At 40.1% G+C, this 24,813-nt stretch overlaps 1 protein-coding gene across 1 annotated transcript in view; it reads right to left on the bottom strand.

The window, feature by feature from the left end:
* Positions 1-24,813, bottom strand: part of NAALADL2 (N-acetylated alpha-linked acidic dipeptidase like 2) — a 395,312-nt gene that overhangs the window by 300,296 nt on the left and 70,203 nt on the right. The window contains exon 2 of the mRNA XM_063167294.1: positions 9,826-9,904. The gene's annotated coding sequence lies outside the window, so the exon portion shown is untranslated. The remainder of the gene's footprint in view (positions 1-9,825; positions 9,905-24,813) is intronic.

The following is a 24,813-nucleotide window of genomic DNA, read 5'->3' on the forward strand; positions in this document are numbered from 1 at the left end:
TCACATCACCTTCTGTTAACTCTTAAATATTTTTAAGAATTCAAGAGATGAGAGTGATAGTACTGAAAATACTTCTTCCCTTGAAACGAAGACTACAAGTGGGAATAGCGCAAAAAGGACGGAAACTCAAGATTTTTCACACTCCCTCTCCCAACAATGACTGATGGTGAGAAGTGGCTTTCTTGCTTTTATGTTCTCCTAGAACTGTTTGTTGTGCTCAGTTGTGTGCAATGATTTAAATGGAGTGTTTTCCAAAGGAGGAACTCTTAATTCACTCATCCTCTCCAGAAACACCCAAGTGTGAAAATGCAGTGGCTTTGTTCTACTCCCAGAAAGAAAAAAAAAAAAAAAAGAAAAGTGATTCTATGTATTTACTGCACATCAAATACAATATTTCTTAGTCTAAAGAGTGCATCTGACAGAAAGCAAACAGAAATGTAATTTGATGATTGCAGTGATCAGGGCTGAAAAAGAGAAAATTTGGTTATGCTGTGCATGAAGCCATGGCAAGCAGATCTCTGCATCATCCTGCTGACACCATGGATGACTGTAAGCATAAATTCCATGTCACTGGAAACAGAGCACACCCCACCAATAGTGCTGAGAATGGGCAGAGAATATGAATTTTGCCCCAATCTTCTTAGAGTAGGTCTGCAAAGCTAGAGGTCCTCACAACTGAAAACCTTCAGAAAAGCCAAGGTTTCCCCTGTGTGCTGGCCCAAAGGCTTTCAGGACTCTCACTTTTACTCAAGAATATTGTTTTTTTATAGAATTAATGCAAAGAAAGCAATATCACCCACAGCTAACACTGCTGCTGTCACTCTTTACTGGTAACATGCTCTGCTACACTAGATACTCTACAAAGGGAACAGAAATACACATTTTGGGGTTTGGTTTTTTCTAAAGATCATCATTCCAATGTTTCCAAAACATTAATAACAAGACACAATTATTACATATGAAATTGCAGTGATAATACATATAATATCCAGAACTGAAACATAAGAACTGTGATTATGCAGAGTTCTTTTACACAATTGCTAAGATGACTCTGATCCAGGCTCTGTGAACACTTGCTCCTTGTTAATCATGTGTTTTAAAGTGCATCACAGGACAGAAGCAGCCAATAAAGTTTCTCGCACCGACCACCAGTCTGGCACCATGGTCTGACAGTTTTGACAAGATGATAATAACAAATATTTCACCTTCAGCAATGGCAGGAGTGCTGGGAGCAAAGGGACAGTGCCAGTCCTGTCTGCCTCACTAAACCAGAGGGGCACAGATTCTGATGTTTGCATATTGTTGGTGCTTGGGTTTTCTTGTTGTTAGTGCTGGTTGTTTGTTTGTTTCTAAGAGCAACATGGCTATTTCATTTATCACATGAAAAATGGTACATCAAAAGGAACAGCATTGTTTGGTTGGCCTCTAAATTATGAGCAGTTGTTTAGGTGACAACCTCAGTTAAAACAGGAGATGGGAGGGAACAATACTTTCTTCCACAATTAAAACTGATTAAACACAAAGGAAAGGATGACCAGTCTCAAAACCCACAGTGAAAAAGGTTTTCAATGTCTGTGCAAATGATGCACTAAAATAAAAGAGTGAGTGCCAGCAGCACAGACCTTGCACAGACAGCACTGAGCAGTGAGCAAAGCCCAGGAAAGACTTAATTCATCTTGTCTAAGTTTTATTTCCAACTCTAATTGTTGGAATTAAACTTCTTCACCAGTTTCAAGGATGCTGTGGTATAAAACTTCACACAGGTGCTAACACCACCTCTTTGAAACTTAGTGAGAAACAAAATATATTTGTTCCCATTTACTTCTAAGCATTAATAACAAGTAATTACTGAAGGGATCAGAAAAAGATCCAAAACACAACTCTGACCTGCAACTCACTGATGTGGACTGAACAGAATTAAAATTTAGATCTTCTAGATCCCAGAGAAGGTTGCACAGAGGAGCAGTCTCCTTTTTCAAAAGCATATCCAGCAAAATGACTGACATGTTGTTCAAGCTCAACCTAATCCCTTGCTGAGTGAGAAAATCACATGCCAAGGGAATTTATTAGTATGCAGAAAAAAGAAGGATTCATTATCTTTTGTTGTTTTGTTAACAATGCATACATTATTTTCACAATACCTGAATCATGGGTAACTCTTCTCTCTGAGACTTAACAGTCCTGACATGATTGACAATGTAACACAATGTGACCTGTTTTACCTTTTATGACCATAAGAAAACTCAACATTTCTCCTTCTTCCCTCTCAAAATCCTGATTTGGAAGGCTGAAACAAGACCACTTTCCTCACAGAAGTATTTTTCCCTCCACAGAAAACAGGTGCTTTGTCAAAATGAAATTTTTGAAGTTCCTTTAAATTCCATTTTCTAATCAGTTCCTGTTCCTCAGTTTTCACCCCAAGAGCATTAGCAACCAAACCTCAAAAATAGTTAGCAAACAAAATCAGCAATGGCCTCCTGATTCACTTTTAATGTTTTATACTTCCTAGTTAATGAAAATATAGGTCTGTAGAAAATAAATAACAACTCCAGCTTCAGCAGCTTCAGACTAAAGGATGAGTGCACAGAAGCCAAAGCTGCAGACACATTACTGTGAAGTTGGTTTGCAGAAGGTAGAAAAAAAGAAGGATTAGTTTCTCCTGTTTCCTTCTAATTTGTTTTTTTCTGTATTCAACAAACTCCTATATTAATTAAACTCCACCTTCAATAAAGGTCTGGTGCACAGAAGATTGTACCTTTTAAATCTGGGGCTATAAATTATAGTAATGCAGAGTATACAAAATATAATAAAAATCCCCCTGCCCTTTGATCCACTTGATTATTCAGTAAAACAGTGAATTAAACCACAGCTTTTTAAAGATGCTGTTTGTTTGGCTGAAAAATCTCTTCACAATTTATTTCTGCCACCTTTACTTTTGATGAACCTTGTAGTTATAATTGAAAGCAAAGGAAAAATTGCATGACAAAAGTAAGCAGCTTAAGAAAAGGAGAATGGAAGGGTGAGGGAATGAAGAAAGTTTGTCAGCAAGAAAGCTCACGTTGAAAATGCTAATACTAACTCCATCTTGCACAACTAAGAAGTAAATCTTACTATTCTAAGATCACATTAGGAAGCACAAAGTCTGGAAACCTAACACAGGAAATCAAAGCTGATCAGCTCTAAATAGGGGGGGGGGGGGAAATCACCATTTTATCCTTCCTCTTTTAGAAAAAGCACCTCTTCAAAAAAGGGTTTGGATTTTGGCAAGATGAACACACATCTCCAGATCCATCTAGCACAGCTGGGAAGGGCTGCAGTTTAAGTAGGTCAGCTTGCATTCCAGGCACATATGTAAGCTTTTAGAACACATTTACTCTATGAAATACAGTCATTTAACATGGAGATGGATTTTCAAGCCAACGAAGACTTGAATGCTGAAATATCTCCTACCCCAGCAAATGCAGAAGAGCCAGGAAGAATCTTATGAGTGAATCTTCAATCACTACAGATTGCTACAACAGGAGAGCTGTTAAACACACACACACACATATATAAAGATATATAGCTATGTATATCCTACAGAGAAGCAATAATATGCTACAAAGGACCCCACAGTGTGGGACTGCCCTGTACAGCAGGACAGGCAGCTCCTGCAATCCACACATACCATCAAGCAGAGCCTGAATCCCTCCAGAATGGAGAAAAGCAACCAAACCCTGCCCTGACACACCATCCACCAGGCTAAACAGGGTCTCTGAAAAACAGTTTTGTCACATCCATGGACAAAGGAGGGCACAAACTGACCAGAAAAGCCTCTCAGCTGATATTCCCACAGCCATTTAATTATTTTCTGGCCAGCAGAGTTGCTGCCCCCTTGTGCCAGGTGTGGTTGTCTCCTGACAAAGCTCAGGTAAGCCATCCCCTTCACTGGCCCCACTGATGCCTTTGCCTGGATTCTAAAATTAAGAGCCAGACACAGTTAAGAGATAAAGGGTTTTTACCTGGGTATTTAATAAGGATTTTCATGGTGTAACAATTTGCCAACACGTCAAAATGCACACAGATGGTAGATCACGGATAAAATTTTATCAATTTTGAAAATTACCTTATCTAACAAAGATGCCCTAATGAGAAGCTTGAATGAATAGCATGACATCTCCCTATCCCAAAGTACTCCCCCCTAGATGGGTTTAATCCTAGTTTACAGGATGCGTTTCAGAGGGGACCTTGGTTTTTTAAGGTAGATTAGCGTTTCCTGGCCTCCAGCTGTGAGGTCTTTGGGCTGTTTGGTCTTCTGACCTAACAGAACAGCAGAACTATGCTAAAATATCAGATTTAAGGAATTACAAGTACGCACGCTAAGGGTACTGAGAATACTTAAGAGGTATATGTAAAAGAAAAGGCAAAAAATCATCGTGGCATCACCACAGTAGGAAAGTCTCCAGTGTTTCCTGATCCATACAAGTGTAAATCAGCACCCAGAGGGGCACAAGCAGCTCTCCTTGCTGCTGGCAGGCTGCAGGGTGAGCACAGGCTCCCTGACCCAGCTGCTCCATGCAGGGCACACCTTCAGCCTCACCCCCACCTGTGACTGTGTTCACAGGGGGCCCAGGATGAGGGGACAGATGAGGGTCTGACTCCTTGTTTCAGAAGGCTTGATTTATTATTTTATGATATATATTATATTAAAACTATACTAAAAGAATAGAAGAAAGGATTTCATCAGAAGGTTAGCTAAGAATAGAAAATGAAAGTATTAATAACAAAGGCACTGTCTCGGACATTAATTAGAAACAACCACATGAGACCAATCCCAGATGCACCTGTTGCATTCCACAGCAGCAGATAATGAATGTTCACATGTTCCTGAGGCCTCTCAGCTTCTCAGGAGGAAAAATCCTAAGGAAAGGATTTTTGATAAAATGTGTCTGTGACACCCATCTCCTCCCCAGGGACAGCCTTGCCCATCCCAGCTGCTCACAGCCCCCTGCAGATGCTGCACAGCCCCTCAGCCTGCAGAAAAGCACATTCCATTGGTTTGTAACCACCAGCCTGCAGGATCAGATGGGCAGGCACTGGGACTGTACAAAGCCAGGCTGAGGTTCTGGCCCAGCACCATCTCTGCATCCAAGTTGTGCTCCAGACTGAATAAATTCCTCCTTTTTTTCCAAACTAGTTGTTAATTATTTACTATAAGTAACTCCCCATACAAAGCCTTTCTAGTGTGGAATAACACTCTTCATTGCTGTTTGCATCTCTGAATCAGCTTTGCAGTACTGCTAAAAAACAGAAGGAGCTCTATTTTCCCAGAGAGAGTAAAGGCAGCAAAATCTTATTCTCCCCAACTGAGGGGGAAAAAAAGACAAATTATTTTTAGATTAGCACTGTTTTCCATTTCTCCCCAAATCCATAATAAAGTTTTATTTTTCCCAATTCCAGTTGCAGTGCTGTACTCTTAGAAAACACAGATGTTGGCTTGGTATTTACTTGTATGCAGTTATTGCATTGCTTCCTGTATTTTCACATGGATTTTTTAAATACAGAAGCAACATAGGAAATTAGATCTCAAATGCATCAACCATGAGCCTTTTTTTCCTGTTGTATCATATGCTTTAACCAATAAATTGTCTCCATATCTCAAATGGACAGGATATTATGTAACAAAAAACAGCACAGAATCCAAAATGAAGGATGAGAAGTTAATTTTGTGTCCATAATTAAGAAAAGAAATCAGAATTTCACTTTCATACAGTGCTCATGGTACACACAAAAAAAGTAAAATCTTTTAATTCTTCTCTGCTCTGGGTTGAACTTTCCATGACTTTGTGTTTCGGTTCCAGTTTCAGTTAATAAGAAATTAAGCAGTCCAATAGAAATTACTACAATATAGGTCAGTAAAAGAAGATTAAAATCCTTGCAAAAGTCAGTTGAAAGTGTCAAAAGTAGCTGATTTGAACCATCATAGTGTAAGTTTCCTTAACCAACATTTCAATGAAACCAATGTTTTAACAGATCAGTAATAATGAAATTTCCTAAGACAGCAGCAGGCATTTCAATGGAATGCTGAAAGCATTTAATATACTCCACTCACATTCCTTACAACATGATGGACAAAAAGGATTTAAAGTTTAAAATTATTCCATTTGAATTGCAAATAAAAGAACATTTCTGGTAACATGGCAGAAGTTGGATGTGTGTTTTTCGACAGAAATGTATTGTACAGACAGAATAATACAAGCTGCCCACAGTTAAAAAGAAAGAAAAAGCTTACTTATTGTCTTGGTTCAATTATAATTATTTTTAAAGTATTTTGCTATCTTAGAATCTGCTATAGGGGAGTAAGCAGCCAGCAATTTGGACACCTTGGACATGAACATAGATTCATCCTAAAATTTTAATATTTTCCTTCATTGATACAGCAGATTAAAGCACAGCTTTGAGGCTCTGGGTCCAAAGTTTCTGTAACACCAGTGCAGTTGCAGCTCCCTCCATGCCAGTGGTTAAATTTGGGTTAATACAATTCTATCCACAGACAATCACACGTGCAGATGATGAGAAAGAGCAATCTTGCCCCAGACCAAGGCTGCCCTAAAGAATGCAAGTTACCAGTCCAGAGCAGTTTATCCAAACTTTCCCATGAATCATCATGAGCTACGGAACATTTCTCAATACCCCGCAGCAAACTCAAGGCTTGTAATACAAGTATAAACCATTAAAAAGATAAATAGTAAGTCAGATGCTGCAGACTGCAAGAGAAAGAAGGAGAAAGACTATTTTGTTAATGACAATGGCCTCAAGGCTTTGGCTGTCCACACTGAAACTTTTCAAACCTTTCACCTGATTTTCTGAGGATCTCCAGTTACAAGGAAGCAGTTCCACACAGCTGCTGTCTGGCCTCTGTGTGTTTGCTTGGGGACAGAAGAGAATGGATTGTACAGGAAAAAGAAAAGTTAGATAAAAATGCTGATAAAAATTAGATTATTATTATTCCAAGTCTGATAATTACAAAGCCTACAGTAAATTTAATAGACTTCTTTGCAAGTTCCATCAATACATTTCCATGCAAACAGTGTTTTTTGACAGCTGGTCAGGTTACACACTACGCCAAAATGCTCTACAGTTTCAGCTGTAGGAACAACTATTAACAAAAAGCTTGAACTCAACAAGAAAAAAGGGAAGCAAGCATTTAGCAAATAACAATTGCTCTTACAAGTAAGAGAGGTGTTTGATTTTTTTTGTTTAAGAATCCTCAAGATGATACAATTGTAGATATACACACACTTTAACCTCACTTTTGCCTGGTGTGAGAAATGGGCAAAAAAATGCCAGGTAGATCTTCTGTCCAACAGCTCAAAACAAGAACCCAATCTGCTTCCTACAGCTTTGACCTCATCATTAGGCACCAAAGTTGTTTCTGAGAAACAGAAGAGCAAAGAAAATTACTTGAAATGCTCAAAATACACTGGATTATGCAGCCTCTGCAAGCCAGTTGCACCTTTCTCCTTAATAATTATCTCCATGTAAAAGGAAAACAGTTACTGGATCAATGTTCACTTGATGACAACAACATTCATGGGGTAATGTCCATGTACTTTCCCAAAAGTCTTCTAGGGAACACCAAATTAACACCACATCCCTAAGGAAACATCACCCACCTACAACCCTCCTGCAGCACAGAGAGAGATCCACCCCTTGTGGGGCACCTGTGTTCAAAATCCATTTGAATTGTTTAACAGTAACTTGTACAAGGTCAAGTCTGTCAGAATCCTCACTGTGCTCTCAGCCTGACGTTATTTCTCTGTAAGAAGGGAAACAAAGCAGATGTGTCATTCCAGAGTGTGTTTAACCACAATAAGGCTTCTTCTCAGGGCTGCAATTACAACACAAACTCCAGCTCATTATCTTTTAGCACTAATGATAATTTTCAGAAGGCTCTCAGACTAAGAAAACAGAACTTAACATGGAATTAGGTCTAAGAGCTCTCAATTTTAAGCAAGTCTCTTCCTTGAAACCACAATAAAGCATGGGACAGGAAGCCCACATTTTCTTCCTTTAGGTAAAACGCTTGATTTGCTTTTATTCCACTTGTGTTTCTTTTTAGAAGCGTGAAATACACAGAGACAAAACACAAAATATACAGATCTAACCCAGCCACGAAGCACACTGAGGATAAAGTGTGCAAACCCTCAGAAATCCTTCTTCGTGAGCTCAAGAGATGAGCCAGTGCCAACTCCTGTGCGGTGACAAGGGACCTCAGCCCATCCTCCCAGGTTGCCAGGCAACCATTCCTGCATCCCTGCCTTTATTCATCAGCCATTAAGCACCATCAGGCTCCCTTTCTTTTCTCCCTCACACAGGCTCCCACTCTGAGATGGATGAAGGGGTTTCCAAGCAGAGGCAACACTCTGGGTTTTAATAGCTGATAGGTTTTAGCCGATTCGCACAACTCAGACAATTGCTTTGTAGTGAAAGGTTTGGCATGATTGCAAGGTATGGCTGCATTAGGAAGAGGTTTCTGTTAAAAGCTGACATTAATAGACATCTAATATTATTAGACAATGAAGATCTCATGCTGACAACACTAAGTCCCCTTTGAATTTTTTAAAAATAAAGCAACAGGTGACAGTTTTTTAAACCCAGAAGAATGGCATTCACCATGAGGAAGTGCTGTTCTAAACCATGTCAAGATAAATAAAAACCAATTATCTCAGAAGCAGAACTGTGCTATCTTTAACTTATTCCAGGGAAACAAAGCAGAACTTCAGCCACTGGAGGTACTGATCCAGTCCTGAGTATCAGTGCAAACACTCCCCACCTCTGGAGCACTTGTCTCTCTGTAATTCTCAAGCCCCAGGTTCAATTCCTCGTAGGCACCAGCAGAGCAGACCTGCAGCCCAAACAGAGCTGGGCAATGAAAATGCCTTCATCCACAGACACAGCAGGGCATATAGAAACAAGAAGTTCCAAATACTGAAAATTACCCATTCTGAGTGATTTCAATGAATGAAAAAGACATATTAAACATTCAAATCAGGTAAAACCATGATAAAAGACACTTAGTTGAGATTAAGAATACTTAGCTGTACTCACAGGTAACTAACTGTTCATAAAGTTTTTAAAAGAATTCTTTTCTGCAATGATTTCACAAACAAAACAAGCTTGCCACAGCAAGTTAAACAATTCTGGAGGAGAAAGGCTAAAAATATGCAGTTAGAGGATACATTTTCCATATACATGAGGAATCAAAGCATATACATATATAATGAAAGTTGTAGAGTGCTGAAAATTAGTCTCTGGTTTGGCTCTTACTTTCCTACAGATATTTAATTCCCCTTCATCATTTTCACTGCCTTGCTCCCTATACCAGGAGTATGGTACCGTGAAAGGAAAATTAAGAGGAAGAAAAATGTGAATTACCATTCTACCAATTTTGTTTGCAACTGAGCTCGCGACATGCAGAAGCTCAGAGCTGCAACCTGATTTTCAATTATTTATACTTTGTTGCCTTTTTAATTTCATATTTTCCATTCAATTAGAATCATCTCTCCTTCATATGCATATTCAATTTTCAGACAAAACCAGACAGGTACCAAGGCAGTATGTAAGACACATAAGCATTCATGCCACTGTCATTTCTTTTAATTACTGAAGCCAAAGTCAAATTACTGGCTTATGCTTACACTTTATTTTGACTAAATTTTAAATTTTGCAACTTAACTCCTTAAAATAATTTTTATTCTGAGCACATGATATCCTCACATTTTTTCCAAGCTGAATAACAACCATGATGAGAAGAAAAGTTAGAAGAGGTTTTTGTTCATTTACCTTAAAGCCAAGATGGGATCAGCTTTGTAGAGACTTTGTCACGAAGGCATACTTTCAATCTGGCCTCTACACTAATTCTCTGCAAAAGAGGGATACATCACATTTTATAATACCACTCATTGAAACAGAAAAGTGATCATTTGCAATGATGCAAATTGTAAATATAAACAGAAGATGCATTTTCCTGACACTGCAGCAAAATAAAACATATTTTGAAGCATGATGGTACTTAGGAAATAATTTTCTTACTTAGAGAAACAAAATATCTGCCTAAAATGTTAAAATCAATGTCCTCGTACCCAGCAAGGTCTGTTTCATGAAGACTCATGACTCCTCAGCAGGGAATTTGTGGTGGCACTTCTGCTATACTACAAAACACTGGACAACAAACAATTGCCTTTGTTATCCATCAGTAAACAGGAATTGTTCTCATTACAAAAAAAAAAAAAACCAACACTGATATTATGATCATTTCAATATCTCACATATTTCCCAGCAGCAACCTCATTATCACCCATATAAATCTCCCTCCTTCTTTAATGAAATTCAGTTGTCAATGTGTTCCTTCCTTAAGCAAAACAAGGTAGTTCAGTACATATTTAAACAGTCTCTGTGCATATCACTGAAGTTCAGTCCTAATAAAGGCTTATTACAAAGATTCACAGATTGCTCCACTAGTAAGCAAGCTTCCATTGCAGCACTCCATAAATTATAAAACAAAGAGGGAAAAGGACCAATAGCAACAAACTTTTGTCATAACTTTCTGTAAACAAAACCGTATCAGTAAAGAAGTGATTAAAAAAATTAAAAAATAAAAATGCACTGTGACTGTTGAAGGAAAGACTGTGGCACCCAGTGCCAAGGTCTGGTGTTGGACCTCAGAGGTCTTGTCCAACCTCATTGATTCTGTGACTTCTTGTCAATGTCCAGAATGCAGAACCCACCCAGCTCCTCCATTACTCCATTTCATAGCACCACAACCAGCACTAATCCAAATGAACAAACAGCACACTGAACTAGCAGGGGTTCCATCTCCCAGACACTTGCATTTAATATAAATTAAACTGGTTTTACAGTTAGAACAGAAATAGCAATGTTAGACTGGGATGCTCAGGGCTTCGTACAGCCAAGTAAAAGTAAGAGAAAAATACCAGTCCCAAAGAAAATTCATGGTGTGCCCCTCAGAAACCCCTCTTCACAAAGGCAGTTGAAAATGAACTGCAGCAAAGCAGCAAAACTTCAAACTGAAGGATGGATTTACTGGGTTCCAAAAATCACATTTCCTTGACAATACAATATTGTACTACTCTTCTCCAAAAGAACATCTCTAGACTATACAGCCCCTGTAAGTACATCGTCCATTGAGGGTCTGACTGGACAAGACAAAAGGAAGATGAAAAAAAAACAAAAAAACAAAAAACAAAACAAAAAAAACCCCCAGCCTTTTCCCTGGACCAGCAAAAAAATCTTATTTGCTCACAGGTCTCAGATAAAAGCTTCACGTTACAACATTTTATCCTTCTTACAGTTTTACTGCTCAAAAGATGAACTACGAGATTAAATCCAACTTTCTATTAAGCTCTAGAGACAGTCATATGCCATGCAACTCACAAGGCTTCAGAGTTTGGACACAGTAGTAGATATTGAATATATGAGGGGAGCATTTCAAAAAGGCATTAACACTAATAGGGCTTACATATGTGTATCAAGGGAAGAATAGCTGCTAAGTTATGGCACTCCTCAGTCCTGACCCAGAGGTACAGAGAGAAGCTGTCTGTATAATTCCACTGAATTCTGAGAGATTCTCCTAAATTCACCCACTTAGACGACGGATTTATTTTTTTTTTTCAGGCATCTACTGGAGAAGAAAAGAAGTGAGGGGGGGGAAAAAAAGTCAAATCATACACAAATCACTCAAATGTGGTTGTGTTTTACCAGTTTGAAGAACAAGTGCAGGGGCAAATTTAGCAGACACAGAATGGGGGTTGTTTTGTTTATTTAGCTGAAAATCAGTGGAAAAAGAACCCCACAGAGAACAATTCCACAGAACATCAACAGATTATAGTTTTGTCCTGTCTCTCACATTTGGACATGCAGAACACTAAGTTTTTTTTCTGTCCCCATGACTAATAACTTCAGGCTCTCACACCCCTACACCTTCTAGATATACAGTTTAAAAGGAGCAAAACAATTTGTTGACATAGTAACAATAAGATTCAGGGAACTTTAAATAAAAGGTCATGTTTCAGTTTCACCAGCCAGAGCCATTCATTTCATTAGTGACCACCTTCCTTGGCAGTAATGACTATGTTCATCCATGCCATCTATATATAACTTTTATGCAGCTAGCAAAGGTACAGATAACGACTCTGAAGTAATTTCAGCAGGGAAGCTTGAGGAAAAATATTCCCGTACACAAATCCTGAAGAAACTGTTCTCTTCTCAACAAAGTTTATATTTGAGATGGTAAGTATTTCTTGCTAGGAGAGAACATTGCAAATTAGAGCAGAAATCCCATTTCACTTAAAACTGTAATTCCTGTGTTTCACATGAGGGTCAGAATTCAGTGGGTGGAGAGGGCAGGGAGAGCGAGGAAGGAGGGACACAAGGATACAACAGCTCTTGGATTAGATGTTGCCATTTTCAATCCATCATCACATTTTCTCAGATTATGAAAATTACTTTTTCCCAGTAGTACATTTCACGCTTGACAGATTACAGATCAGTTTACACATTCGCAACTGGAGCACTTGGATTTTACAAAAGTTCAGGTCTTTTGAGACCAGCATTTGTTATGTGGTTTGACATGAGTCAAGAGAAACATTCTATGAGACAATGCCAGAGACACTTTCTGGCAATGAAATGGGTGAAGTCACAAACCCCTTAATGATCTCTGCAGCCAGCCTGAATTTAACACATTTTCTTTGACTTTACAGCTGGCTCAGAAAGGTCATTAAACTATTATATCTACTGTTATGTAGAGCAGCACTATACACATGTAAAGTTTCTATAGCAACACTTTCTTAATTCACTCTTTAAGCAAAACACCAATTAGCTTTTTATTATAGCCAATTAAAAAAATCTGCACACTAATTGACAACCTCTCTACACAGAATTTAAGCTTATGCAGAGGAAAATTGCAGTAAAATTTTTTTATGGTAATAGCTTACTTCCTATTCTCCCCTCTTAAGAGAACAGTAAATTATTCCTGATCGGTGCTGAACATCTATTTTCCAATCTAAACCATCCAGACACAGAAGTAACCTATCCTGATATGCCTTAAATCTGAGGAGAGCCTGCAGATCACAGGTTTCAAAAAGACATCAAAAATGTAATGAGATGACTTCTTTCTGCATTGCAGGAAACTGGGCATTGGCCCCTGCACCTGGAGATCATGCAAGAGGCAGCCAGCAAAGTGCTTCTCTTTCAGACTAGCCAAGCATGTTGAGCCAAGTGAGAAAGATGGCAAAAAAAGCAACACCACAAGTCAAATTTAGCAGGGCAGAAAAGACATTTTCATTTCCTTCTTAGTACTTAGTGTTGGTTTTCTCCGATGTCTTCTGCACAGCTGGTGATGACAGCTTCTTTGTATGTCACTTCAAGTAGCAAATATCAAGACATATTAGTCAGAAACCAGTCAGTGAACACAGTATAAAAGGGAGTACAACATGATGCAGAGTATCAGGAGAAATAGTCAACAAGAGAAGTTAAACCATCCTCTTTTTTCTAAGATATTCTGCAGGAAGCTGAATAAAAAGCATCGTTCCCCTTACAGTTCTTCCATGTGAGGTGTCGGGATTCACCTTACTAATAAATAAATAAATACGCACAGAATGAGGTGGCAGATGGTTCCTCTGACAAGCTCAGCATGCCCCAATCAACAATTAATGGTACTTGAGGTATCAGTAGGTCTGCTGATTCTTAAGGACACACTACAGAAACTGCTCCTATTCCCATCATCTTATTTACACTCGGTGTCCTGTTGTGCAGTATTGACACTGAGGCATCTCACATGCTCTGTGGGGAAACCACAAGAGTTTCCCTTGAAAGGCTGACAGGTAGAAAGAGAGGTTAGAGTGGTCTTTCAAACCTACCACTGCAGAGCAGAGATCAAGGTATTCACACAGGTGAAGGAAACCACTGTGTGTAACCTTGGGATTGCTGCAGGTCTGGATACACACTCAGGCTCTGCAGTAACCAGGGACACCAGAGATAAGGGATAAGAGCCAAGCAGCAGAGTTACAGCCTTTCATCCTCAGTTCTTTAGGGAGGTAAACTCCCAAATGCAGCTCCCTGAATCCCCAGGAAAGGGGAGCATTTTCAATTTCCAAGCCTTCCAAGTGCAAAGTGCCCACTGTGAGATGCAGGGCTCTGCCTCCTGCAGGGAGACTGTCTCAGTCCAAGACACAGTGCAGCGTTGCACACAAAACAGGTACTAATTCACACTAATGTCATCATTTCCTGTCCCAAGGCTTTAAAGATTTCTCCTCTAGTAAACCCTTGTGACCAGCACATCACCAAAATATGGTCAATTCCCCATCCCTGCAGAGAACATCTCTCCCTTCTCTGCCCTCCATGGGAGAGCAGCCCATGGCCCAAAGCAAGACCTGTCAGTAACAGTGATGCAGAATTGAATACTTGAGACTACCAGAGCAACCAAATAAGCTTTTTTTCTTTATCATTTTTTAAAGCTATCTGCATTGACATCTCAAGCCATTTAAAAATTTCAGGCAGTCAGTCCACCCTGCCAGTTAAATATTACACAGACACAGAGTGCATTCAAAGAGACGGTTCAGGGCAAAGTTTAAAGGCAGCTGGTATTTATTGGCAGCAGCCAGGATCCCCTCCAGTTGCTTTCTAGGAACGCACATTGCCAGGATCAGGAAGCCTCCAGCTTGCGACAGTCACTTTTCAAATACATCAGCACCAGGTATCCCTTCCTTGCTGTCCTCCCTGATGTGCTCCGTGCCCAGGCAGCCTGCTCTGAGCAGGCACAGCTGGTGACAGTCACTTTTCAAATACATCAGCACCAGGTATCCCTTCCTTGCTGCCCTCCCTGATGTGCTCTGTGCCCAGGCAGCCTGCTCTGAGCAGACACAGCCGTGTGGTCAGGTGGCTGCTGTGTGATGTGAAAACCCTCCGGGGATGACAACAACAGATATGATTTCTGGCACTCTCATCCCTGCCAAGAAAACGCCTTCAGTGGCCTGAAGCATGAACCCAAGCCAAGCTGTGCAGCCATCCCAGCCTTTGGAAAAGCAGACAGCTCACAAGGCAACATCAGGCAGGTAGAAGCTTTTCCCCATATTCCCTGTTATCAGGATCACCATTCAAAATATCTTCATTAAAAGAGCAATTTGCACATCCAGCTGCAGGTAGAGGACACAGAGCTATGTGCCACTTTAAGACCCCAGAAAAACAATTTTTTCTTGCATTGACTTTTTTCTACTGTTTTGCAGGAGAGCTGGCTGCAATTAAACTTTGTTTAAGCATAAAAGCTCATTTCTGTTATTTCCAAGAAGTAATGGGATGGCTTTGTTGCTTCTGTAAATTACTCACCCACTGTTACGATCTACCATAGAACTAAAGCAAATTAAAACAATAGCCAAGGCATCACCGAGAGCAAAGATTTTCAACAGTTTTCAAAGATCCTTTTTGACTCCTTTCATTTACTTTTCTGCTTTTGAGACACATAAAACACAGAAGCATGATTGCAGTAAATTTTGATAACTACCATAGATTTCTCCCACTCTCTCAATGAAGGAAAGTATTTCAGAAAAACCTTCCATCCAAATTTATCTTTTCAATTTCTGCACAATCCCATGTTGGCAATAATATGCGCCCGTTACACTGGATGATGAAAAGAAGAATTTAAAGGAAACCATAATTTTCCTGCAGCATTTTTTAACCTCGGAAAAGAGGACTTTCTCAGTCTCATGTCTGGACACAGAACCTGAAGGCAAAATTACTGCACAAATCCTTGCATCTTGGTGAAGAAAGAAAAGTATCAACTTTATGACCTGCTACACTTCAGTAATCTGAAATTACTACTCTCAAACCTAAGAAAATGCAGTTTTATTACTATTTTTAATAATATGTTTATACGAAGTATGTATGATGAAATGTTATCCAAATAATGCTATTTTATCACTGCTCTAATTCTTGGTATTTGTATAGCAAGATCTCTGACTTGCAATCAGATCAAACAGGTAATATGGAAAAGATCTTCTTCCCTTGTGTTTTCACAATTTACTAGAAGACTGCAAGTTAGGGGTAGCTTCAATAGTATTTATAAAATTCTAACCCTAAATTCCCAATTGCCACATCTGTAAGCTCTGAAATCAGCAACTCTGAGTAAACAGAACAGGTGAATATTATAATCACCATCAAGTTCTCAAGCCATGGCATGACAGGGAAATTATTGTGTCTTTCTAATTTTCATATAAGGTCTTCTGGAACTCACACTTTCTTTATCAGGCCAAATAAATACAACAAATCTCCCAGTCCTGCTACTGAAAATGGCCAGCTCATAGCTAAAGGATACAATGCTTTTCTATTTTATCATTTTGGGATTCATTTAGAAGACCTAAACATATGCTAGATTGAGCTGGAAAAGAAGGAAGCACGTCCCAGGATCCCACAATTTCACAGTCAGGAAATTCTGCCCAACTAAAACAGAAACAAACACTGAGGAAAATACGATTATATGCTTCTATGGAGGAATAACACTGTTAAAACAGCCCAGTCTATCTCCTTATTTCCTTCATCCAAACCTTCCAGGAAGTATCTAGACAAAGTAGTTCTCACATCTTATATTAGGGGTAGAGCAGCACGTATTTGTATTACCCACGAGAAAAATCAATGAGATCTCAGCAGCAGGTGCAGTTTGATGGATACTGTGCTCTGAGGAGTGCCAGGGGCCAGCTGGGCATCAAGGACAAATGTCAATGCTGCCACCAACCCTGGCAGCACCTCTGGGATATCCATTCTGCACCTCTGGGCCTCAGCAATGGGCTGGGAGAGAGAAGAGCCCCTACACAAGGAGAAACATAGAGCTTATGTTGGCCTTTTGCTTTGTCTTTGAGATAAGGACTCCAACAGTTTGCCTTTATATATTCAGATAAAAATAACTGAATATCTACCACTCAAATTAAAGGACACAGATGGCTGCTTTGAACTGAAAGGAAAGGCCAAAGGCACAGGCTTCGGTTACAAAGTCCCCTGAGAATAAGCAGAATGTTGTACCTTTGTTGGGTGGAAGGAGCTGTTATCTACCTTCCCTGCTCCTAATGGGATTCCCTGGGGTCTCCTTTTCATCACTTTCAAAAGGTCAGTCTTTGTCTCCGAGTGCTTCTTGTCAATGTTAAAGCCACATTCTGCTCTTTGATACCGAGATAAAAGAAATATCTGCTGGCCTGGGCCACCCCAGGCTGAGAAAAAGCCCCACTGCAGCGTTTGAAAGCAGCAAGTGCATAGCACAAGATGACCAAGGGAAGGAAACATTCTGCAGGAGAAGAAAATAACTCGCCGCGATAAACTCGGTGACACATTTCACTTTCAGCCGGGTCCAAAACGCACTGAAGTTTGCAGAACTTCTGTTGATTTTAACAGGTTTGGGAATATGTCCCTTACGCCCGCTGAAATTATATCAGGAAAGGAGTAGCAGTTTATCAGGTTTAGTGGGCACACACAACACATTTCATCTTTAAGCTTCTCTCCTTTAAGGAAAAGGAAGGTTCGCATGCTCAGGGGATTCAGGCACAAGAAATAAAGCAAATGAGAGGGAACGCAGATTTCTCAGTGGGAGAACAAAGACAACAGGTTCATCTTCAAAAGGGTTTGTATTTTCTCCCTCAGCATAAGTTTAAAAAAATACAGATAATGAACATTTTATTTTTACTTGTATTCTCATCAAGATGCATCCCAGTTGAAAAAGAAGGTATGTCTCTCCATATAAATAGATTAAATCATAAAAAAGTAGCAAAAAGTCAATTTCCAGACTTTATAACTATTTTCATCTAATAATTTGTATTTTTTCTACTGCTAAGATCTAGAGCTCACCAAAACCAGGTTTATATAGCATGACTATAGATAATCATCTGCGAGTGTTTTTATTAAATTCCTTATATCAGCAGACTTCATAAATTGGAAATTATATTTTTATATATATTCATATATAATTTTATTTATTATATGTATAACTTTTTTTTCAACAGAAACATTGTGGGGTCCAAGGGGTTTTTTTAATTAAGGAGAAAAAACTAAGCCACACATTCCCATCTTGCCCCAGCACACAACCAGCCCAATTCCAAAAATTAAGATAATTCTTGGCCCATCAGCAAAGGCTGAGCTGCTGTGTGAAATGTGCTCATCACTGTGCAATCTTCATCCTCCATCCTCCAGTTCTGCCCTGGCTGGGATGGGAGAACTCAGGGGCTCCATGGGGAAACGTGACTTTAGCACCCAGCAAGTTCAAAACCTCCTTCTGTGTCCAGGGAATCCCAGAGGGTGTGTGAGGCCAGGACAATGAGATTATTCAGCCCCGTGCCAACAATGAGTACAGTGACAGGATACATTTTTGTCTAATAAAATGTTTTTTTTTGGTGTAGAGACGCACCAAGCAATAACCAAAAAGTTCCTCCAGGCACAGCAGCAGCTTAGAGCTGGGTGCTAATGAAAGCTGACTGCACTCAGGACACTTATCCTGAATCATGCTGGGTGTCTTTGCAGAGAAGGACAGAAATGACACACTGAGCAATGTATCAAAGGCCTTTTTTTATTGCATATTCTCCTTTTTTATACAGTTTTACAGATCTCGTGTGTGACTCCAGTTGGTTAATAGCTTTTTAGCCAATCACTCCATTAGTTAGTAAAAGGTATTTTCCTTGTCCATCAAATTTCTCTACTCTTAAATTGATTAAATATTTTCTCCACTGATTCTCCTGGGATAGATTTATGCAGGTGCTAGCTGTTTTTCACTTAGGAATAGATTGTTATGTTAACGAACTGTTCACACCAGGATTGTTTTCACATGGGAACTTGCTACGTGCAACCTTCACTTGGAAGACATGACAGGCCACTGATCTGACACAGCAGGCCTGGTTTTATGAGGCCTTTCTTTTATAATTTTTCTACTTTACTGCAACAGTTGGGTCTTCCTGCCCAGCCCTAAACTGCGCTCCCTCATCCCACCCTTGAGGAAGATAGCACAGCTAAGCCATGCTGTGTTTTCACCAAGGGCGTGCACAGGGACAAGAGCCTCTTCTTCCCCTCTAAAACCTTCCTGAGACAGCCTCAGCAGGGCTGACCCTCCTCCTCCTCACTGCTCAGGACCAGGAGCACTCAATGCCTTGGATTCACCAGCAGAGAAGGTGCCAGACCTGACTCTGCCTGGAATTTTATGGCTAGGACATGCCAAGGATGTGGCACCTCCATGCCAGGTCCACCCCTGCAAGAACAATCTCTGGACTTCTCAGCCTCAGTCCATTGGCACCTTCTGATCTCCATCCTCCTTAGACAATCCTGGTTTAGGGATCCCCACCTGGTCAGCCACAGCACTAGCAGCCTGCCATTTGTCCAAGGTTAGAGGGAAAAACAGGAGCTGATTCATTTTGAACGGTTCAGCTACACTGAGTTTTGCTGACTTATTATTGGTCAGCATATTTATTATGCTAGATATAAATAAAACATGAAACATTGTACTTGAAATAGCCAAAACAGCCTGCAATTCTCCTACTTCCTTAGCAAATTAAATGAGTTTTCGCCCCACTAGGTTTTGCTTTTTTTATTATTAAGGAACCAACACAGGGAGAAGTCACGACTCTGCCTTTCCTAGGGAAAAAATAAAAAAGGGTAAAAAAAAGAGGGAGTAACCATGGGATGATACAAACAGACTTACACTAGTGCTGTAAACTGAATTCTCTGCCATTGTCACTGTTGCATTATTTTGGTAATCCAATTAACTTCTGATGTTGTCAAATGCAAAATCAAAATGGGTTTGCACAATGAGTACTTACACACAGTAGTAACACAACTACACCAATTTCTATTAGCTTGTGCTGTTAAATACTCTCAAAGGCTAAGGGTAAAAGCTCTATTTTACAGCAGTGATTATGAATTCCAGTAGTCCAGAAGACAAGCATTGCAGATGGTGTCCAACAACAATAGAAAGCAAGAAAATGAGATTTCAGAATTTTATAAGTAAACCCACTGCACTACTGCAATTTATGTTTGCAGTTTGCTGCTAAACCTAGCTATGTCACCAGCAAGTATCAATAAAGATCCTATTGATTCAAAACTATGCATTGCTAAAAGTTAATGTTCCAATAAGTGGGACAAAGGCAACATGAGAATTGCAAAACCCTACTCAGTCGAGCATCTAAAGCAAAAATCCCATCCTAAGCCATTCTACAAAAGAATGATCTTCAAAAGGAGAGCAAAGCCCAAACAAGGCAGAACAGATAAATTGGCTAATAATGCAAAACCAACATTCTTGTTCATGCCTGCAGAAACAAAACAAAACACAATAATCCTAATACCTGTGCCTATTCTATTCTGAAATAATTTCTTTAACCAGTGGCAGATCTATCTTGCCTCGCTGAAAGGCCATGGAATGATGACTTGTAACTGCTCCAAAGGCCAAGCCCGACTCTGCTGGTGAGTCAGGAGCAGTCCCAGTGGAAGTGGAAGCTGCTGAGATGCTGTGCAGGGCAGGTCAGACACAGCCACCAGCAGCAGGGTGATTTACAGCTCTCGCTGACAGCACGTCTCTGAAAAGATCAGGAAAGCCCTGATTGCCTATTATGCATTATTAAGACACAGATCAATAGAGAAACCTCCAGGGGCCACTAACGTGCACTGCACGTGTGATTTCACCTTCTGCAGGCACAGGAGGCAGCTGTGGGAGCTGGGTCCTGCAGCCCCTGGCCAGGGACTGCACTCTACACCCTGGGCCACGACATATTCCTGCAGGAAGGTCACACCTACCTTCTTCCCCATCCTTTTTTTTTTCTTTTTTCTTTTTTTTTTTTTGCCTACTAAAATTCAAATTCAAGCCATCACACCTTGACTTGTGCTCCTCCAGCTACACCCACTGCCATTAAATTTCAATTTAAGCATTTCTGGGACAGAGGCTGGGCTGAGAGAGAGATGGGCTTGTTCGCAGGCAGCAACCAAATGCAAAAAGTGCCAGACTCCCACTGCAGCCTCTAAACATTACTCTAAATGCCAAGAGTAACCTGTTATTTCAACATGTTTTTCAGCTGAGGGATTGATTTTAAGGATCAGAGAACAGAAAGAGCTCGTTTTTGAAGGATAAAAAATAAAATATTAGGAACTCCAGATGCTCAGTAATTTTCTTCACAAGACAGGAATACTGCTAAAATTATCCTCGCTACCAAATTATATCCCTTTTCCTGAAAACCTGAAGATAAAGGTAATTTCTGAACAGTAGCATATGTCATAAATACATGTACCAGCACCACTCTGAGCCTCACATCACCTTGCCAGCAGAGCTGGGCAGATTCAGGTGATTTACAGTAAGCATAGTTAATAACTTACAATAATCATGCTTAGCATCAAGCTCAGAATGAACTGCTGCCAAACTGACAAATGCGGCTATGAAAATTGATAGCTTTGAAATTTGTTTCAAGGTTCATGTACAGAAAACCTCGCCAGCACACACAAAATTCTTTTAAGGCTTTTTAGAACAGTATTCTGCATATGACTGAATTAGTTAATTACTTGAAAATCACCCACCCAGAAGAAAAATTGTCTCCAGCTCTGGTGATTGCCTATTTATTTCCAGCACAGAAATAACTTTATTCATTGTGGCAAGGAAGGATAACAGATTCTTTGCACCTTTTGAAGGGTAGAAATAAGTATGGAGAGTAAAGATAAATCGCTAATTTAAAATAGGTATTTAGGCCATAAAACTTTCAGTTGCAGCACCAATGCAACTCCCATATGATTCACCTTCTGCCCAAAGTTCAGTGATTCTTACTATTAATTAGATGTTTCTCCTCCATCCTCTTGGATTTATTCTTCTAGACAGAGAAAAATGCACACTATTAGGAGTTGAGCTCAAAATCTTACCCAAAAAAACTATAAAATAAACTAGCAACACAGGTTCTGAACACTGGACACTAAAGGAAGAACTGGCAACAAGACAGAATGGAAAAGAGTGGAATAAAATAGTTATTTTCACCCAGCTTCCATGGCAGCCAGTTCAGTCCGTAGGCTGGAGTGCTGAACTAGCTGCATGGCATCTGGCTCCAAACGCCTCCAGCTGCCAGATTTTGACCCTGTGGGTTAAAATTCCAAACTTCTCAATCCAGGGGCAGATGTTTCTACAGATTTCTGAAATGTGATTTCATTAATTCACCAACAACAAACAGGAAATCCCAGCACAGCACATTTCCCCTGATTTAGGGCAAATGGAGCTCACAGCGCAGCAAGCGGGACAAGAGGGGCTGGGGAGAAGCAGCAGAGAAAACTTGGAAAGGCTGAAGAAAAGGGCAGAAATGGACCCAGAGAGCAGTGAGACTCGTGGTCAACAGTGTTCTCCAAAAGTCTTACTAAAATACTCCAAACCACTGATTTCTCTTGCTCCTCTGGAAGCACACCGGCATCATCCTAACAAGCTGGGCATCCCTCATCCTTAGTGAATGCAAACTACTCGTGGTCTTGCTCTTTTAAAGATAACCAGAAGAGCGTTTTTACACACCTCTCTTGGTCTCAGGCTCACTGAGAGGTGCTGGTCAGCTCTGTGGGCATTGCGTGGCTGATTAGAGTTATTCAGCCTTCCTAGGAAACTGAACAATAAAAAATTTTAAAAAAGAAATAATATTGCAGAGTTGAGCAGTGAACAGCCATCAATTTTAAACACAGATGTATTTATTATTGTAATTTTGTCCTCTAAATTGATTTAAGTGGAGGTAAAATAGACAGTGCAGTTGTCTAGTTCTTTACTTATATTATCAGTACTCTCCAGTGAGAAAAAGAAACAGGAAATCTCACCCAGTTGCATAAAAGCTTGAAGAGAGCCTACTGAACCAGAAGAAAAACTCTAGCATCTTATATTTAACACACATACACCACAGAAAGCTGAATCAATATCAAAGATGGATGAAGTGTTTCTAAATGGGATTCTTAAGCATTAGAGGGGAAAGAGAACCGTGGGCGAGGACACGGAGGAAAAGAGAAATGTGAAGGACATGAGGAAACAAAAACAACTTGGGAGTTGAAGTCCACTGCAAGAGAGATGATGACTGGTAAATATAGCTAACCAGCCCCATAGGAAAAAAAAAACCTTCAACTGAGACTAATCCTGTGCTGCAGGTAAAACAGACTGCACAGAACTTATGTGCAACAAGATGGGGTAAACCAGCACCACGAGCAGATGGTTGTGTCTGAACACAGTGACACAGCATCATCTTCAACTCTAGATTCACACCCCACACCTTCCTACAATTATCACTGTAAACAGTGCAGTTCACCGTCTGCCTGCTATAGTTTGAAACTGCTGATGCTGTTTAACCAACTTCTGCCCTTAAAATAATACTCCATTTCTCCATAAAATATTTATGTTAAGCTTCTAGCACAGGTTCCTGCTCAGGGTCTATTAAGCTCTCATGAAGAGCTGAGTCAATGTGCTGAACCTTCTAAACTGTTTCTTCCAGGTTACATAAAACCAGAAGAAAACTGGAAGACAGGGTCACACCTCTCAGTTCTCACTGAATGGAGCTGTAACTGATATTAAAGAATAACAAATAAAACAACATGAATGCAACAAACTTCTTTTAAAAATGCTGCTCATCTCCTCAACTAAATTAGGCTCCAGCAAATGGAAGGTATTACTCCAGCATGCTCTTATCCCATCCATCTCCTACTCTCCTACACATTATCCAAGCTCTGTGCCAAATGAGATCATTCCACTACAGCCCACACCTGCTGCATATTTGATTGTTCTGACATTAAATGTTCATGCATGGGGCACACATCACATCATCTCTGCGACCATGGGAATGTGATCTTTGCATTGCCAGCCTGCCAGAACTTCCACAAAAGTCAACAGCAGTTGTGCTCATGAGAAATGTGCCCAGTGTTTCTGGGTTTAAGCAGATTTCATGAATTTCATGGCCCTCAAAAAAGATGCTCTGAAGTTCTTCTTTACGGCCTTATTTTCCCTTGAAGGGAAGTATCCAGGACTTGCATGACTGAGATCATTGGAACATAACCTCATGTTTTTGCTGACATTTGGCTATCCTCACCCCCAGGCAAAGCACTACAGAAATGTATATGGAAATTACTCAGCCAGTAAAGAATCTGGATAGAAATCCCAGCTGTCGTATGAGAAATATAGAGGATTACGGGTATCCCAGGCATTTATTAAGTTATACTTCTTTGATATTAAGCTAATCATGAAGACTAAAACCATCTTGCTGATGTTTTTAAGAGGAGGCAACTGAGATGTATTAGATTTTATGCCTTTTGAATTTATCTGTATAGTTATGATAGTCCTACTGCAATGCTGAGCAAAGACATGCACCTGGGCACTCACACCACCCAGAAGTATCCACATCACAGCACAGTTTGGGTTCTTTTGCCTTTTTTTCCACCCACACTCTCTGTTACTAGACAAAACCAGAGTAACTGAATTTCTGAGACTCAGATTCAATTAAACAGCATCTTAGCAGTTGCAACAAGCACAAATGCAGTTACCAGAATTTGATGAAGGAGCTTCAGCACTAGAATCCTCTCTGTCTTTACTGCCTGATGTTTAGAGGCTGTACAAGTATCACACGCCCTGAATCACACAGTCACTGCTAGTCACACAGCACTTCATTCCACAGCAAACTGAATGCTGCCAGGAGGAAAGTCATGTGCTGCTCAAGCACTGAATGTAACTCAACTGCACTGCACAGATCTGCAAAATATGTACAGCCACATATTCCATATCCAGGGCTCTGCCATTGCATGGCAGACTGT

Source organism: Melospiza melodia, chromosome 12 (genome assembly GCF_035770615.1).
Source record: "Melospiza melodia melodia isolate bMelMel2 chromosome 12, bMelMel2.pri, whole genome shotgun sequence".
In the NCBI taxonomy this organism is placed as follows: Eukaryota; Metazoa; Chordata; class Aves; order Passeriformes; family Passerellidae; genus Melospiza; species Melospiza melodia.